Source organism: Rhyacophila brunnea, unplaced genomic scaffold, assembly GCF_057557595.1.
Source record: "Rhyacophila brunnea isolate RB1 unplaced genomic scaffold, BYU_Rbru_1.0 scaffold_7, whole genome shotgun sequence".
Classification (NCBI taxonomy): Eukaryota; Metazoa; Arthropoda; class Insecta; order Trichoptera; family Rhyacophilidae; genus Rhyacophila; species Rhyacophila brunnea.
In genome coordinates, this window is record NW_028233339.1 from 15,945,819 (window position 1) to 15,965,390 (window position 19,572).

A 19,572-nucleotide genomic window follows, 5' to 3' on the forward strand; every position below is an offset into this window, starting at 1 on the left:
TACTATGAGTGTTTAATAAAAATCGGAACCAAAATTATTATAAGCAGTTAATTTTTTTTAAATTTTACTTTGATTTGTATGTCTAAACAAATTCATTATCAGCTATAATTTGTATGTGTAATAAATAACTCTTCAACTACGAAAATGGGGTAGTAAAGATTACCATTACACGTCATAATGTGACATATAAATGCCATAACAATTAAAACAATTATACTGCAAAAATATAAATTTGTAGGCAAATTCATGTCTGTGAAACCAATGTGGTAGGAGCAATAGTCTTTTTAAATAAATTTTAATATACAGTGAGTTCTCGACTTACGAACATTCGCGCTTACGATGAAGAAAAAAATGATCCAATCGATTGCGTCATTTATAATTTTTTAAACAATGTGCAGTCAGTCACCCTTTGTGCCCGCTTCTGACGGTGGTTTACATGCGTTTTAAATTTGGAGATGGACTTTCAAAGATACGCAGCCTGATTCAGCAATCACTCACCTGTTATAATGAAATTCGACTTACAACCTAGGTAGCGGAACGGAATCTCGTCGTAAGTCGAGAATTCACTATAAATCATGTAATTAGAGCAGTGGTGCCCAACCTTTAGTCTATCTCGAGCAAATTAAGAATTTAAAACTTTTACGCGAGCCACACATAGGACAATGACCTTTTTTTGAAAAAATCAGCACGATAGGTAAAAGAAAACACAATAATATTACACTACTACTATTTATTACTGCTTCTAATCTACTACAAATTAAAAACAATACAGGACAAACAAAACTTATTAATAATCAATGTGAAGATTGTTGGGCAACTAATGTGGCTTTCAATTCTTTCACTTTAGATTTTCTTAAACTGTTATTAATAGAATATTCAACACCATATATTTTATGAACCGTTGTAAAATGTCGTTCTACGTTGCACGTTTTTTCAATAACAACTGTTGAACCGCAAATCAAACAAATATATTTATTCTTAAAATAAATAAAAAATATTTCTCTTCCCAATTTTCCTGAAAATTGTAAGTGTATGTCCGATTTTTCTTTTTCTCTGGCTCATATTCAGACATAATTATTAGGGTAACTGTATGATAAATATAATTGCCAAACTGACACTTGTGTCAGAACACGCTTCGTCTCGCCCATAGACTAATATACCTCACGCCTTTTCGCCAGTGGTGATTATCGACGAGGTGTTGCTACAGTGAGAAACAATTTTGCCGATTTTTGACATACACTGCACACTTAATACATAATCTGAATACACGAGCCACATTAAAACGGTACGCGAGCAACATGTTGCTCGCGAGCTAAGGGTTGGGCACCGCTAATTAGAGTAAACTAGACAGTAAGACGAGAAACAGATTGTTATCACATCACGTGATCACATGCTAGAATCGTCAAAACATTTAATAATAAAAATTAACAACCTACAAAAACATTGTGTTAATTACCTTGTGTTAAGTCATTTGTAGGTCTTCTCTAAACCACGAAAAATAAAAATATGTGAGATCATGTAACTCAAAAATGTATAAATTTACAGGAAAATAAAAAAAAGTTCAATCAGCAGGTTATTTTAGGTTTGTGGTGCGATGTGATACAGGTGAGGTGACTTCGGTTTAGTTTTGATACATTTATTTATACAATACCAAGTAAATTGATATTGAACATGTTTTCCGCACGGCATGAGAGCCGTAATAATAGTCTGTTTCTGCCTTAACTGTTGCTGTTAACCGCATGGTGTCACTTGATATTGGAGAGTTATTTTTATAATAATTTATTGTAAGTGTTAGTGATTCGCATGTGAATTATCTCAAAAAACATGAACCCATGTAAAATGTCTTATCGGGCAAAATACAGTTGACGATTATTTCTAAATTAAAATACTTGTTTCCATTTCTCACTTCAATACTATATATTGTATGCTCAATTTATATAAAAATTAACAATGTTTGAATATTTTTGTATGAACGAAATGTAGTTCTTAATTATAATCTTGCCATCAGCTGTAAATCTGACTCCAAGACTTTAAGTTGTCGAATGCAGCTAACTTGTCACCGATGAATAGCATTTCTTAAGCTAGATCATTTCTAAAATAATAATAGAAACGCCTTGTCTATTAGGTACAAAAACAATTTATTAGAGGCCTTAGAATATTTTTTTCTATTTTGTAGATAAAACTATGTATATTTGAGTTGTTCAGCTCAATGTCAAGATATCATAATGCCTTTTCACTACCTACTTAATAATTACGACTGTTGATTGTGTTAGTTCTCTTAAACCTGAAATATCAATTATTTTTAAACGGCTGCATAAATGTTCATTTTAAAATGAAACAAAATTATGTAATTACATATTTATTCTGTTTTGTTCCATTACAAGTTATTTATGTGTGTTACGAGAAAATGTGAGTCATTCTGAAAAAATGTTTCTTTTAGAATTTATACAAAATTTATTGTTAAAATAAATTATTAATAAGGCATTATTTGTTTTGTTTTATTGTTTTAAGTATATAAATTTATATTCCCAAGTGGACATAACATTAAAATAGTACACATATTAATTACTGTTCATTTTATTTTAACAAGTTATTAACAACTAGGTGGAAACCTCATTCAAAAACAACTCTATACATACTAATAATTAAATTGGAATGTCTTGTCTGTTCAACTCAACCTTTAAATTTGTGGGCAGCTGCGAATCAAGTGCGTGTCAAATACCATAATTTCATATTAAACGATGAAGATCAGAAGCTGCAGTGACTGGTTGTGGGGAAATAATGTGTGTGTGGCCCTTGTTTAACAGTAATATCTAAATTTGTCTATCGATATCACCAGGTCATGGTTAAATAAACTTCTAGATACATATTAAAGAGAACATACACAGCCAAATGAAAGTTTTTTTTTAGGAATCTGAAAGAAAATCAAAATTTGTGCGTAGGTCAAAGATTTTGTTATTCATGTTGCGATTAGTTATGTAATGATTTTCTTCTTTTGCCATATCCGCCCGTTAACTGGAGCATATGGACACCACGCGGCGCCTCCAAGAATCCCTGTCGCTCGCCAGTCTTCTTGCTTTGTTCCAGGTCAAACCAGCATCCCATAGCTCCGCCGTATACACTCTGTAGATTGTATTTAGCGGCCTTCCAGGACGCCGGAATCCTTGAAGAACAGGCAAGCCAGGTTGAAGTTCTCTTCTGGCATCCGCAGCACGTGGCCGAGCCAGGTCCAACGTCGCCTCTTTACTTTCAGCGTGATGAGAGGCTGCTTGGTGCGTTCTCTTATCTCCTCGTTGCTCCTAAAGTCACACCCAATATTCGTCGCAAACATCTGTTTTCGAAGCTCAGTATACGGTTGAAATGATATTAGCGTTGGTCTATCTTGTGAAACTTGTAAACCCCATTTTAGTCAAAAATAAGAGTTTTATTGAATTTTCCCATAACATCTTACATATATTTACCTCAAACCAATATCTTTTCTAATAATGTTTCTGAGGTATTTCTAATTATTGTGGGTTTCTTTTCCAAAACTGACTATTTCCAAAAGTGAGTTATGTATGTAAGTATACTCAATGTTGTGCCAGGAATCGATTATTATTAGTTTTTCACCAAATATGTGTCTTAATCCACGTAAATTTAGTCTAATCATATTATAAATAAATTCACAAAAACTTCCTAAATCATGTACTCTACCATCCAATGAAAAAAGTTGCAAACATCATAAATACCAGGAATCATGGTCCCCACATCGTGAAGCGAGCCCCCAGGCTAGGATTTTTGGCGCGCCCCCTTGCCTATCACTAAAAGTAAAGGCAGTTTGATGCTCCACAGTAGCGTTTTCGAAATGGTGAACGTGATAAAATTATGGTGTATTTTTAGTGATTAATATTCATTGGCTTTCTGGAGTTATCAAATATCAACATATAATTAAAAATTGCATCGCACATTCTCATAAGGTGAGTCGGGGTAAGTGTAGCTACTAAGATATCTCAGTATCTACTATAAATTGGATGATGCCATCTATGGAAAGGTGATAGCAAAGTCACCGATTTATAAAAATAATCAGAAATGGTGTCGATACCATGTTTTTTGAGGTGACTACATGGATTATTCTCCAGACGACATTTTGAAGTCGACGAGTGAGATGGTAGCTGTTACTACCTATTTTTTAAAACACGGAAATCTGCACATTATGGTTGTAAAATTTGGTGAGTATATGTGTTTTGATACCCTGCTTCACGTGTTGTTATCATTTTACTCATTGATAATCATTTTAAAGCTTTAATCGAGTGGACACACTTCCCCCACGAAAGTAAACGTTTGGGGTAAGTGTGCCTTTGTTTTGTGTCACACTTCCCCCATATATTTTCTATGAATTCGCATGGTCATTATTTTAACTAGTGATGGGACCCGACGCATTATTTATATCGATCGAAAAAATGTTCGCATTTGAAATAAAATGTTTATATTTTTATTGTTATAGTTATATGTTAGCTAAGTAGGTAGGTACTCGGAAGAGTCATTCTGTTTCAATTTAATACACAAGTTTTTAAAATAAGTGCTTATCTAACATGTGATAATAATTAATGTGCATTTTTTCCACATATAAATATAAACGAAAGGCAGAAAAAGGAGCTTACGACCAAGGACAATTACAAAAAACAGTTGAATGTGTAAAAAAACAGGATATGTCATATGGATATGTATAATCATGTTTACGAAAGAAGACAAGACAGTTTTAGCAGAAGTACAATATTACCCAAAGAGATTGAAACATCTTTTGCAGAAAATTTGCATACGTTGGAAAAGCATGTCTCACAAAAAAAGTAGTCCTCGAATTAATTGGACAGTATATTAAAGAAAATAATATTAACACACCGTTTAAAATCGAAGACACAATTGGTTTATAAGTTTTATTAAAAGAAATAAGTTATTATTTAAAGTTATTTAAACCCTAACGGCTAAAATTATTAAACAAGGAACATGCTTTGCCCACTGATTCTCTGAATGCTGGTTGTCCAAATTCGAAGGAAAATAAAATAAATAGCGGAGCGCGGGTCACACGTTATTCGCGAAGCGCCGTTCGTGTCCGACTGAAGCCACTCCAGCCCGCGCCGCGCTACTTTCGTGACTTTATTTTTTGTTTTCATTAGCGCTGCATGTGCGATGTTTTCGTAACGAATCCGTCCGGGTGGTCAAGACAAAAGCATGTTCCCTGCTAAAAACCGCAAGCCGTAGAATATGTTTGAATAAAAGTTTGCGATCCTTTTGTAATTAATTGGTACTATAACTTGTCTTATTAAACAGTACAATCATCAACCTGACTCTCAACTTGACATAACAAGTTTTTCCCATGATCCTTCAAAAAGTAAACTCGTTAGTGTCATCGGATTTCCGTCAACTACTTATGTTAATTAATAAAAAATACGTCGTTTTTCTTTCGGGACATCACTAGCGCTTCATACACTAGTATGACACACCCAAAAAAAAATGTTTTAGTCCATTTTGTTGAAATTCTATACTGTAGTTTTAACTCAAGACTCAATATCCATTAAATGAAATATTACCTTTCTATGCATGGTTTTATGAATTAAAAATTATGACTTTTATAATTTTTTTTCAATACCGGTTATGATTACCGTGACGCCGTATACCGCAGGACACTTGTGACTTGATCTATAAGCGTATCCACTTTGCGCGGCGAAGATCGGACGATCTTTAACTAATATATAGTTCAAAGTCGTTAAATCACTTAGCTTGATGACTAACTCAAATAGTGATTGTAGCCGAACGGTTTGAGATAGAGAGTCCGGACAAAAGCGAATCGGACGCTGGAATTTTTTTATGAATTTACAATCAGGTGTTCGCTACTTCCAACTTCGAGGAACTGAAGAATTTGAAGAAATAATGCCGAACCCTATTCCTGGTCCAAGTGTAGAAGAAGACTTTATACTTGAAGAAGGTTTTCAAAACGCGCAAGTTTTTCAAGAAGATAGTCCTCGTACGGACATAAGTGCCTTGCACATAAGACGCCCGACGGCGACTCCAGATCCAAAAATGGATACGCATTGTAATTCCAAGCCGGAACTTTTTGCCATGTATGATGGTAACCTAAGGCAACGTGCCGATGTTTTCTTGAAACATTGCCAAGATTATTTTGAAGCGGTGAATTACCCGCGAGAAAACTGGACTGAAAGGGCCCTGAAGCAATTGACAGGCGAAGCTAAAGCCTGGGGAAGAAATATTAGTCCTTCAGATAGTTGGAAATCATTTAGTTTGGCATTGGCGGCATATTTTGAATCGTCTACCCGAATGCGTTGCCAAAGGATAGATTTGCAAGAAAGACCGCAGAGGTTGGACGAAGAAGCATACTACTTCTTAGTGAAGAAGGCCGAACTAGCAGAAATCCTTTTGTCTGGAATGCAATCGAAAACATTAGCTGCTACCTTCTTCGATTTATTGACGGAGAGAGATCAATTTCGAATTGATCAAGGGTCTTGGCGTACATTGCCCGAACTTCTAAAGAAGGCTTCGATGTTACATCCGTTGAAGCAAACTCAGCCCCCCGTAATGTCAACAATGGCATCTTGGGGTGACTATGAGAAAACCTACGACCATAATCGTGGTAATAACGACAGAAGGGTCGTTGAGCAGAATAGGTGGCAGGAAAGGCCACGTTTCGAACAAAGGCCAGAAGGGCGTTTCGAAAGGATACAAAATACCGCTCAAGAGAGGCCTCCATATAGGAGCAACGATATGAATCAACGCGGTGGTCCAGCTAATGGAGCTCGAGGAGGACGTGGAGGCATGCAGCCGGGAGGTGCCCGACAATCTGGTGGCAATCGTAAATGCCACTATTGTTCGGGACCCCATGACAATAGAGATTGTCCAAATCAGCAGCGTCCTCAACGGAATGGTAATACCCGAACGTGAGGATGGCCAGCGGTCCCGGTGTCTCGCCGACGACTCCCTGATGGCGAACGCCGGCTTACCGCCGGCGAGAAGACTAGTGTAAACTACGTAGTCAAACGACTACGGGTGCTACTAGTGTTTCGAAATGGACTCCCTTGGGCCGTTTAAAATAGTTTTAAGTGATACGAACGCTCTTCCGGCGAGAAAATTTAGTAATAATAATAATGTTAAAACAGACACTCTTCCAGTAAAGGCATTTAATGCCAATGTTAATCATAAAGCCGAAGCTGGCATTGATAAACTTGTTAATTGTATTATCCCTTCTGGTATAAAAACTAATGACGTAAGACCGGCATAAAAAGATAATAATGTTGAAAGAGTTTCTGATAATCTAGTAAATGTACAAAATTTAAATAACAATAATGAAATATTGGTTAATGTACAGCCTGTGCAAAATACAGTAACTTCTATTCAAAGTGAGGTGAAAGGGAAAGAATTGCCAAGTGTTGAATTCACTTTTAAAATCGCTTCTTTTAATAAAAAAAATGTTCGTACTAATTGTAATAGTAAAGTAAATCCCTCTCACCATTTGATAACTCGAAAGAGGAAGCCGGCAGCAAAATTGATTGTAAAAGAAATGTTATTAGAAAAGATTTGTTATTTAGGATTGTTAATGTATATAATTGTGGAGTGTGTGTTGAAGATTTGCCTTCGTAAATTTCGAAGAGCTGTTACTTGTGTTACCAGTAGGCGAGATGGTGGTACTACTTTTGCTGCCCATAGAACTTCAATAAAGTAGTAGTAGTAGGTGCCAGTAATATCACTGAATCTAGTGACAGACATTGTGCATCCACTAATCATTTAACTAACCCCTATGCTCTTGCTAATTTAAATATGAATACTAACTACATTAATAAATTTAGTGATGGGTTTAATAAATTTCTTAATAGTGAACGTGGACAAGATATAAATTCCGCGTCGGAATTAGAACCTAAAGGTTCTGTTGAGCATTTGGCTCTTAAAGAAGAAAGCAAGATCGCTTTGAAATTAAATACAATTAATATTAAAGCCATCGTATGCTAAATCAATTCTTGTTTTATATAAAAGTTTTAATTATTTTTTTGAGACCCGATGCTGGGTCGACTATAATTATGTACGAATAAAATAATTCATGTGCATCCACCCATTTGTAGTGTGTACTTTATTATAGAAAATTGTACTAATTGCATCAATTGCTTTGCATGTAGTGAAGTCTCGGAGGTAAGGGGTGACGCAATCGAGATCGAACACTCACAGTTGTGTCTCTTTAAAGTAGGGGCGTTTGACATGGCCAGGAAATACACGCCTTCAGCCGGCATTTCTTGTGACAATTTTGTGACGTCACAACTTTTCAGTCCGATCGTAAATGTTGATGTTTGTATGAAATTGCGCGGCCTACCTCTAAACAAAGCTATAATGATCATGTAATAAGTCCCATAGTACAGTCTGAGAGACTTACAGCCACTCAGAGTGAACTATGGATGAATTTCTTTCAGGTAGAGCAAACGGTCTTGTTAGAAAAATGTAAGTAATTAATGTCTAGAATTAAGGTTAAAAATAAATAATGATATGTAAACGACTTATGTGATATCATTTGCTAAATGTTGTAAACAAATGCCAATTCATAATTAATCCATTTTTGAATTATGTAAAATCAAATTTTATTTACGTGACAGGATTTGAAATTTTGTCGCGATGTATTTACCGCTGAATATTGTAAAATATCTTAAATAAATAAATTATGATATCAGATAACGTCGTAATTAAAATCTAATGATTGTACATTGTAAATACTGGCTGCGCACACTTAATTTAAATAATAAATTAATGTTATCAATTATATTAAAGTACGTACGAGTTTAGTACCTACTTTTGTAAAAAGTAGATAAAGGAATTTCAAGAATCAAAATTCTAATAATGCAAGTCCAAGGACATAATTATTTTGCTAATTTAAAAATAAAAAATATTTCTTAGATCTGCCAATTAAGTCCGACGGATCATTTTCAAATTGTAAAAAGTTACCCTAAACAGGTAAATTTCAAACCTTATAAATCAATACTTGTCGTAGGAATCTTACTTAGATCTAAAGCTATATCTCAAGTTTAAAGTACCTCGTAAATGTAATTATATAAATTTTAATCGTACCTACCTCAGCGTTCGAAATGGAAAAGTTTACGTACCGGAGCGCTCGACAGTTTTCTGAATATATTTACACAGTTATCAAATTTTATTTGTATTTCATAAAAATAAGTGTGTTAGATTTTCTATGATATGGCCTATCTAGCTCAGACGGTCAAATTATTTTTTCCACGAGACAGCGATAATTTTACCGATTTGATGAACAGGAACGGCGCTCCGGTGCGTTCCGGTCCATTTCAACCCCTGACCTACCTCCCAGCTGAGTAGAGCCGGCGCGGAAGGAACGGGTATAAAAGAAAAAAACAGGATTGCGTTTTGACTCAACATCACTCAGCGACTGACTCTCGAACAGAACACATCTTGCTCTCCGCTCCGACCTCAGCCTTGCATATTGGATCCATTCTGCAAAGAATATTCAATTCTGACTTCGCACCGAACACCCAGATATATATCGAATCGCCGCTATCATCGCCAACCTGAAGATATCTAGCCGCCGTCGACCTGCCGTCGAACAGTCTTTTTCAAGATAATCGCCGACAGCCGACCAAACTAGGATCCTCGCCCGGGCTTTCATAGGAGAGACGCGATATTTTTTTCGACCAGACCTAATTGTGCTCTTTCTCCCATACCTGCCCTCGCCCATCAGTATCATACCTACCTCCCCGTGAAGTGTTTTGCTGTGTGCCAGTGCTTTCGTTTGTTCCCCAAGTGCCGTGTATCAAGTGTGTAACCGAGAGGCACAAGCGCTGACGGTTCTGTCCTGTTTGTTCAGTGTGGTGTCGTAAGCGATCCGAGCCTTCAATTCCATCTCATCCTGTGATTTCGACGACTCGGATCGCAACGATCGACATAAGTTCCGTTCGGTACAGTTTGGTCGGTGAAACGTGCTTCGAGGAGACCGCCAGATCTCTGCGCCCAAGGAACTGGGCTACAGTTAACAATTTTCACTATTTTTCACTCATTTTACTTTAATTTATATCTGTCATACCTACTCATTAACTTTCACTTCTTACCTACTTGCTTCATCTTGGATCTCTCGAATTATCGAATTGAATATTTCACTTTTCATACTAACTAAAATAAAATTTTAAATACATTCTACCTTAGAATTTATATCCGTATTAGACATTTTACGCACCTTTCAAGCATAACTACGAGTACCACAAATATTTTACATTAAATTTTTGAAAATATTTACTAATTCCTGTTAGCCAAATATTGGTTACATTATATGCCCGTGTTAGATACTCTCCACTCTTTAAGCATAACTTAAATTTATTATAAATATCTTACGTTAAATATCTGAATATTTCACTTTTTCTACTAGTTCTTCTAGGTTCTACTTATTTTAACTACATTATACCTTCGATACCCGTATTAGACATTTTTCAGCACTTTTCAGCATAACTACTATAAATAATTCTTGTTAAGATATTCCCCACTCTTCAAGCATAACTTAACTTTACTACAATATTTACATTAAATTTCTGAATATTTCTCTTCTCCTACTAGTTAAACAAAAAATGTCACCTACATTACACCTTAGAATTTTATATCAATATTTTCAAGCATAACTACTAGAAATAATTTACCAAAATTCTTGTAAATATTTACTATTACCTGTTAGCTAAATACATTAGTTACATCTTATACCCGTATTAGATATCCTCCACTCTTCAATCATAACTTTTTTTCCTCTCAGCTAAATTTTGACTACATCTCCATATATATAAAAATCTCGTGTCACGGTGTTTGTGGTCGCACTAATCCGAAATGGCTCGACCGATTTTTATGAATATTTTATTTGTTAGGTATAAGAATAGGTCAACAAGTATATTTCATATCGCTAGGTGATTAGAGTATCTCTATCCAGAAAAATTTTTCTTTAATTTTTTTGACAATTTTTTTTTGTATTTTTTTTATTATTTGGCACTAAAAAATACATATAGCGCCAAATTTTTATTTTCCTACCGCAACCCTCCCATTTTTTAATCGCGATTTTATTATTTTTGTATGAACAAATTTAACCGTCGTTCGTATTTCAAATAGAACGAAATTATTTATGTTGTTGAATGACAGAGGGCGCTACGTCCGAGAAGAATTCAAGAGAAGCGTCGCGTCATTTTGACATTTCATTCGGCATATCACAACGCAGTGCGTGCAAAATTTTGTACGATTTATTTTAATTTATCTATTTTTGTGAGCGTGTATTACAGTGCACAATGCCAGCAAGACGCAAGAGGGGCCATTTGGGCCGTCGAACGAATAAAGCAACAAACATGCGAAATAGTAGATCAGAAAGAACAGACGAAAAAATCCAACAAGATAACGAAAAAGTGCGTGTGAGCATGTCGCAATTGCGTGCATCTCAATAACAAGAGGCACGAGCTGAAGGAAATCAACAACGACAAATAGAACGGAGCCAAGCGCGCTAGTTCGTAGTTAACACACGCAGAGCAAATGACTGACAACGCCAACAAGTACATCGAGCATTTACATCCGCTTGGTTCCTTCGTCTCGCATTCGAGTACGAGCCAGATATTAAATATTCCGCTCATCCGAAAGTACTGATTGGTGCAAAGAATGTCCCCATTGACATTTGTTCAAATTCAAACACGAGTCAGCCGGGATGTATTGCGCATCAGGAAAAGTGCAACTACCAGAAATTGAGATACCACCAGAACCATTGAACGGCTTGCTCATCGGCACGGTTCCAGATTCAAACCTGTTCCTGAAGTCCATTCGCACATTCAATTCATGCTTCCAAATGACTTCGTTCGAAGCAAGAGAAATAGTTCACTATACTGCGGCAAATGGTCAACAATTCCATTCTACGTTCAAAATCAAAGTCCAAGTATACCATAAAGTAGGCTCATTGCTGCCAATGCCAAACGAACCACATAATTTTTTACAAATCTACTTCATGGGCGGTGAGGACATCAATCGTGTGGATGCACGTTGCGGCTACAATAATCTCAATTCGCCTAATGCCAGGCGAATCGTCGGCGAACTGGACGCCCTATTGAATGAGCACAATGAATTATTGAAATTCTTTAAAGCACACATGCACGAATTGCAAAGTGACAATCACGCTATTGTCATCAATCCTGATAAAACACCAGCTGGAGAGCACGTGCGTCGATTCAATGCGCCTGTTGTTGACGACATTGCTGGAATCATGGTTGGCGACCGCACATCGACGCGAGAAATCGTGATTCGAAGAAGAAACAATAATCTGGAGTTCATCGCTGACACACACCGTTCATACGACGCTCTCCAATATCCGCTAATTTTCTGGAAGGGACAAAACGGATATTGCATAAACATTAAACAACGAGATCCTGTTACAGGTAATTCATTCATTATGAACATCATTACTCATTTTGAATTGAGAAAATGAATGGTTGGTGTTTTTTTTGTTTTATCGGCGGTCATCGTCTACAGCGCTCCATTCTTCTTTCTGTCATAGATCCCATCCCCACACACTTACGATACATTCGTTATTTTTTTATTTAACAACCAAAATATTCACGAGAAATAATTTATATGGCAGAACAACGTTTGCCGGGTCAGCTAGTTATAATATAGAATCTTTATTCGCGTTGGATATACTCCGTTCTTTCAATCAGAACATTATTTTTTCTTTTTTCGTTCATTTTTTGGACTTGAAAGCCCTTGCGCAATAATGGCACTCCCTAGCATTTTAACTCTCGAATCAGCAATCCCGATGTTACTGCAAATTTTGTGCAACATAAGGCCCTCAGCTCAACAGAAAGGCGTCCCTGAGATCATACTTCTTAGAAACCTTCAAAACTGAAACCACCAAACCCTCATCTACCGAAACCCCCGCACGTACATATTCAGAGACCACGACAAGACAGCAAACAAGGAGCACCTCACGGACCAGCCAACCCCCCCCCCCCCCCCATCCAGATCCCGGCTTCGCAACGAACCATCGCCCTAGACGAAGACTCCAGCTCTGACTCTGAAGAAGACGACGGCAGCCGACTGGGCATATCTTCATCTTCAACATCCAGCCATCAAGAAACAATCCTCGCCGACAAGACCCGCCAAACATCGACAAAGCTCACCCTCGACACTATAAGGGAGGACAAATCACTCACCCCACTCAACCACTCCACACCATACCATACAGAACACTACTAAAAGACCTGTTAATCGGAGGAATCTCAGATGTCATATCAGTCGACCAAAGAGACGGGATGAAGCTAACATTCCCGACAATCACTGGATATCAAATGGCCCAGGACTACCTACAAAAAAGAAATGCCCAATACTACATATACTTGCTTCCGGAACAAAAACGTACAAAATTGTTATCCGAGGTTTGGCGCATGAATTTTCCGAGGCGGAAATACTAGAGGAACTCTCGACGAACCTCGACTATCCCGTCCTCAAAGTCCAAAGGATGTGAAAAGGTCAAGACAGGACCCCCATGCCCCTGGTCCTGCTGGATGTAGTAAAGACGGAAAGAGGCAAGGAATTATACAACCTTTAATCGATCTGGCAAACCTGCATCCAGGTTGAGCCGCTCAGACGAAAACCCTCCGCGGGACAGTGACACAACTGCCAAGGATTTGGCCACTCAGCCATGAATTGCCACGCCGCCCCGAGATGCGTGAGGTGCGGTGAAAACCACATCACCTCCTCCTGCTTGCACACTCGTCAGATGGGACCGGCAACGTGCGCAAACTGCCAAGGACCACCCCCGCAAACTTCAAGGGATGCAGATGACGTCCCGGTAATCAAGAATTCACCAGACGCCAGGCCCCGCAACCTCTGATGAGCTTGCCAGTTGTACGACCCAATGCATGGACCACACGAGGATCTGCATCCCAGAGAACCAGCGCTCCCCGAACCCAGGACCCCCTCGGCATGAAGCAGATGCCAACGCAACCCGCCACAAAGGTCGCTGAACCTAACCCCTCCTTCATCACCCTCCCTCAGGATCATCCACAGGTACAGCACTTATTGATGCTGTCCCAAAGGATGAAGGCCCTGACGGAGGATGTCCACTCCACGCTCGAGATAATTTGCCCAACCCTTTATGGCCGGTAAAATAAAACCCACATCACTTCAGACCGCATTCTGGAATACACGAGGTTCACTCCTCAACGACAAATACGAAGTCCAACATTTCCTGCAAGAGCACGACATTGACATACTTCTCGTCAATGAAACGTGGCTCAATCCCTCGCATCATTTTAACATTCCGAACTACACTACCCATAGAACCGACAGACTTACTAAAGGTGGCGGAACAGCCATTCTCGTAAAATCTCATATCGAGCACTGTTCAATACACTTACAGCCACCCGCGCGCGCCACACGTCCGGCTTTAGAATCTTCCTCCATATTTGTCACCACTAAGAATTACGGCTTAGTTAAATTCACTGCTATCTACTGTCCGCCGAAACAGAAGCCCACCAGGTCAGATTATGATAATTTACTGGACACAAATAATACTCCCACAGTCATAGCCGGAGACTTTAACGCCAAGCATTCCGCTTGGAATAACCGTAAGTCAACAGCTCGTGGAGTATTACTACATGCCTTCATTCAAGCTAGTCAATCAGTGATAGTCGCACCTCTGACGCCCACCAATTTCCCGACCAGAGGCATGCATAGTATTCTCGATTTCGCCATTATCCGTAATACAAACTATATTCCCATCATTCGCACGGTAGATGAACTAAACTCAGACCACAAACCGGTCTTAATGTTCCTCGGAGATGCATTGGACCCATTAGTTACATCACCTGACTCCCAAAGATATAAAGTATCCTGGGAAGATTTTGCTATTATTTTGGAGGAACACCATACGATTCCATTAGATCTCTCGTCAACATCTAGAATAGATTCCGCAATAAGGGACTTAACGGCCTCCATAAACGAGGCGGTCAAGTCTGCTTCCACTTTGATCAGTCAGACTGACACCCATAGATTAGATATACCAAAATCCACTAGAATCAAAATCACGGAGAGAAACCGTGCCAGAAAGATCTCCCAAATCTTGGGAGATCAGCCCTCTTTCTCAAAGTTTAAGAAACTAAGAAGAGAGATTAGAAAACTTAACGCAGATCACGCTTCTGAGACCTGGAATACCAAACTCACAGAGTTACTTAAGGGTAGTAACCCCTTCTGGAAACTCTCTAAAGCCTTGAGGACAAAGAAATGTCCAATAACTCAACTGAAAGCTCACAATAAAACGGTATACACCACAGAGGAGAAACTTGAGGTATTCGCGGACAGCCTCCAAAATCAATTTAGACCCAACGATATAGACACATCTAAAAGGTCCACCAGACGACACTTATAATCAATTGCAGATAGGGCCGGCGCAATAATTCATGAAAGGATAGATCCTCCACCATCGCCGATTACCCCAACCTCCACTCAAGAGGTTGAATACATACACAACTTAAAAATCGTTCAGCGCCAGGAAATGACGGGGTGAGTAACCTCACCCTCAAGAATTTACCAGAAAAAGGCATCCGTGCCTTAACAGGGATCTTCAATGCCTGTTTAGAGATCCAATAATTTCCAGATGACTGGAAACTTGCGGACGTCATTCTCCTGCCAAAACCAGGCAAGGATGACACACGCCCCGAAAATCACAGGCCGATCAGTCTCCTCCCTACGATGAGCAAACTTCTAGAAAGAATAATAAATGCCAGACTTCAAATCATTATTTATGAGAAGAAACTCATTTCAGACGTGCAGCACGGGTTCAGATCCGGTCACGCCACGAACCACCAACTGCTGCGCGTGACAGAATACATAACAGACGGTTTTAATCACCACAAATCTACAGTTGGCTTGTTCTTAGACATCGCTAAAGCTTTCGATAAAGTTTGGGTCGAAGGACTCATAGTTAAACTCTCTGAGGCCGAAATCGAGCAGCCAATCATTAAAATCCTACACTCGTTCATCACCGACAGACGCTTCGCAGTCAAACTGTTCGGAGCCAAATCCTCGATCAGACCGACAAGCGCCGGAGTCCCCCAAGGATCCGTGCCCGCCCCGTCTCTGTATAATCTATATACAAGAAACATTCCATTCCCCATAGATACCTCAGCAGATTCTTGCATAATAGCACGATATGCAGACGATACAGCGATCCTCTCCCGATCGATGCACAGAGATAGAGCTACATTATTGGTCCAAAGGTCGGCCGACCAGGTTTCCGCCTGGTGCGACAAGTGGCGCATAAAAATAAACGCAGAACGCAGTTTTCACTTTTCATAATCATAATCCTGATAAATGAATCAGAAGATATTTAGTCAATCTGTGTCAAAAGCACCAGAGGGACTTTTGCAATTGTTACGAAACTTGTTCTACCTACAGATACCTGTAGGCCGCTTATTTTTACCTAATTAAATATTCAGAATTTTCAGGAAAAGCCGGGAAATAAACTGCTTTTCTGTAATTGGTCCAAGAGTCTGGCTCTTGGTCTGATGGAGGAGGTAGAAAAACTGCCCCATTGGTCCACTTTTCGCGTATGAACACGCCCCTAAAAGTCATGTAAGACCTTTTCCGATCTTTTTCTGTATTTTAAGTTAATAAAATCCATATTTCAATGACAAGTATTTGAACCCTTATGCGTAGACATAATTTCTTAATCGAAACTATGGACGATTCTCTAGATATTCGATGAAAACATAAATTTAGAGTGGGGGAAATTTGCACCTGTGACGTCAATTTTCGGGAAAATCCCTTCTGGAGGATATAAAAAGACGTCTTTTTCTATACAAAGTCAGTCGTCGATCTCCTATACTAGAGTTAAGTTGTCTGAATCTGTGTCGCTGCCACAGAACAAAATCGCGTAGTTTTGAAATTATTCTCCGGGAATATTTGCGTGAATTTACGCCGCGTCATCATCGTGTCGTCATCACTGGTGTCGACGGTAGATATTCGTAAACAAACGAATTCGTCATCAAGTGCCTCGTCATAGGTACTCGTGACCGTTTATAAATGGAACATGGTTTCCCAAACTTTATAGACGGCGGCTCATTAGTATATAAGTGTGCAGCTATACATTAAATAAATATAAAAATAATTATAATTAGTTTTTATCTAATAAATTAGTTAAACAAGTTTATAAAATAATTATTTAAAATTAAAATATAATAAATGTTAACTACAATAAATTGATCTATAGAAGATAATTTAATAAATATTTAAAACTGTGTTACTAAAGAGTTTTATTTTTGAAATAATTCCGCGATGTATTTCACGAAAAATAATCCGATATAAGAATCGAGTGACAGATGGTCAGCTGTTTTTGACATTTCACGTATATAGTTACGAAATAAAATTAATTTGGAGGTTAATCAAGTAATTAAAGATCCTGACGTCAACCTATTACTAGGTGGCGATTCTTTTCCAAATAATTAAATAAATAATATTGTTACGGTGTGCTTAATAGTGTCGAACAGAATTTTAGGTGACTACCTCCTCCCACTTAAGGCTGAGCTAGCTTAAGCAAAGGTTCTCAACCAGGTCTAAGGGCAGGACCGGTTGAGGGTATAGTGCCTTTGTGGTTATACCGGGACTGGGGTAACGTCATAGGTTAGATTAGGTTAACCTAACAAATAATCCAGTATATCGGTTATTTTCAAAATGTGTTTTCCGCTGTATTCCGTATAACCGAACAGTACCAAATTTAGTTACCAGTTACACCAGTTAAATTTAGTCAGTTTGTTACACTTACCCCAATATTGGGGTAAGTGTAACAAACTGACTATTGATCAAAAAATATTAAAATGTCGTATTATAATAAGATATACAGTGGGTTCCTTCTGTACATATTAATTGTAATGCTTTTGTAGATCCTACCGTAAAGTTTTCAACTGTTTAAAACACACCAATTCATCATGAACCACGTTGAAACTGATCTCATTGAATTATATGTCACACTTACCCCGACTCACCTTATTTAAAAATAATATTATTGAAGCAAAAAAGCACCGCAGGCGACTTTTTTGAGCAAACTCGTGATGTACATTTATCTCGCCTATCTGGTCGACTCGCTACGCCAGGCCCCTCCTGAGTCCGGGCCTCCACGGTAGAGCCCTGTCAGCCGCCTCCTTGTGGGGGCCATGCCAGGAATCATTGTCATTTTGCATAGAGAATTTGTTCTGTATCCAAATGATTTATGAGGTTGACAAGATAGAATGACATTATGTTGTCGGTAAAAATATTGACTACGTGACAAATATCCATTTGTTTTTCCACATTTTTTTGCAGGCACCCTCAAAATCCAGTTCAACAATACCGGGTTTGACGGCAGAGAATTTTGAACAATTTACATACTAAAACTGAAAAAGTTTGCATTAGAAAAGCAAGTAAATAGATTATTCAATAATTAAAATGAAAATAATATATTTAAAAAAAATGTTAAAAATTATTTATTGATTACAATCATGTATTTATTTACAGCACTCATTGAAATAAGTGATAACACCAAATCATAGTCATAACAGATATGTACATAATAATATTATTTAAGGGGGGACATGCTCGTCGAAGGTCAAAATTGAGTTTTTATTGTATTTTCAAACCATGATCCTGGACACTCCTTAAACGTTGTAGATAATCTATTTATATAATTTTGAAGCCTTATTATCCTTTATAGTTATTTTAAACATTTGATGACTGCATAAAGTATTTTTGTTACATAAAATAGTATTCTTTTAAACCTCTCGCTCTAATGTTTTAGAATATAGTCATATTTCGGTACATAACTGTGCAGTGGTGTTAAGATTTTTTACATTTATTAATTTTTAAACGCATTTATAAAACCATTAGTATAATTTATTACGAGATAATTTTTGCAAAATATTCACGATAAAAAATTATATTGATAATCTCTGTGATCCCAAATTTGACAAGAATTAGGCATTTTATTATTCAAAAAATCGGCAAGATTAACACATTTGAAGATGATTCTAAAGATATTTATTTTAAGCTATGTCTTTGACCATTCAAGTGTGATAAACATCTTATGAATAATGATTGCTTTATAATAATTATTGACCTAAGAATAAGGTAGTGTTTTTTTGAAATACGCCATTTCTTTTGTCATTCCCTAGTGGTTAAGCTACAACATACGGCCGTAGCCATAAATTGACAAACTATAATTAAAGCAGGGAGTTTTTAACCGAATTTTTTTTTTTTTTTTTTAAACGGTACATGTTCAAACACGAACGTCAATATCATTTTACTTCCTACTTTAATTATAGTTTGTCAATTTATGGCTACGGCCGTATCTTGTAGCTTAACTACTGGGGAACGATAAAAGAAATGGCGTATTTCAAAAAAACACTACCTTATTCTTAGGTCAATAATTATTATAAAGCAATCATTATTCATAAGATGTTTATCACACTTGAATGGTCAAAGACATAGCTTATAATAAGTATCTTTAGAATCATCTTCAAATGTGTTAATCTTGCCCAT